We start from the raw sequence: 1,104 nt of genomic DNA on the forward strand, positions 1-1,104 counted from the left end.
ATGCTTAGTGAAATTTGTCAGTCACAAAAGGAGAAATACTGCATAGGATCATTATTGTAAAAGAATAAGAAAAATAACCCACACTAAACGGGAGGAGAAAAATTTTATATATATTTGCTAATCACCTGGATGTATGGGATGGGGGTGGGGGATAGAGCACAGGGTAAGGAATAGACACAGGATAGCATGGGTGTGTGTGTGGGGGGCAATACACAAGAAGGGAGAGGGGATTGGAAGAACAAGGCTGATGGGCGAACAGTTAGGCAGGTTCACATGGGCTAAGTGGGACAGAAATAAATGATGAGGTATGCACAACCTTGAAACAAAAGGGCTCCGGGATACAGGGCTTGAGTCATGGTTTGAAGGGATTTCCCTTGCCTACCATTGTAAAATAGACACTTGAGGAAGGACGAAAGGAATCGCCAGAATCATCACTACTGAAAACCTGTAAGTTCATCTTCAGCCTATAACTGATTGGAATACCGTAAAGTGGACTAGAGACTTCCTTTGAAGCCTTTACATTGCACAAGACCATAAGTGGAATCCAGAACCCCATCCAGAACTGAGTGAGCTAGGAAGTTTCCACTGGAAAGAACGAGTAGACCAACCTGGAGCAGCTAGAAGAACAGAAGATACTTAGTGTAAGAAAGACCGCCAGGAAAAATCTGAAACAATAATGGCAGTCTGATTGATTACTACAAGAGCAAGCAAGTTGCTCCCCTGGGAGCCATCAAGGCAAGTAGTCAGGACCCCTCAGAACAAACCCCCTTCCAAGGCTTAGACTCAAGCGGAATATATGAGCAGGCATGTGGTCTGGCTGGTGACCACATTGGTCACTGATAAGGGGGAAAAAACAGCAATGAAGTTGCAAACTAAGCCCAACCACATTCATTAAACACCTGTGAACCCGGGTGGAGACCTGGATGGCCATCAGTACGGAAACACCCGGGGATTCCTGGGCCAAGAGGCAGTGACATGGCCACAGAGGACTCGAGCAGAGAGTGAAGGGTCCAGCTGATATGAAGTAAGGAACACCCATAATTGCAAATAGTACTCACTTGACCTGGCTTCGATGGCTGGATGATCAGAACTCGACTAGAAGAA

The sequence above is a fragment of the Chrysochloris asiatica genome, unplaced genomic scaffold, assembly GCF_000296735.1.
Source record: "Chrysochloris asiatica unplaced genomic scaffold, ChrAsi1.0 scaffold00079, whole genome shotgun sequence".
Taxonomy (NCBI): Eukaryota; Metazoa; Chordata; class Mammalia; order Afrosoricida; family Chrysochloridae; genus Chrysochloris; species Chrysochloris asiatica.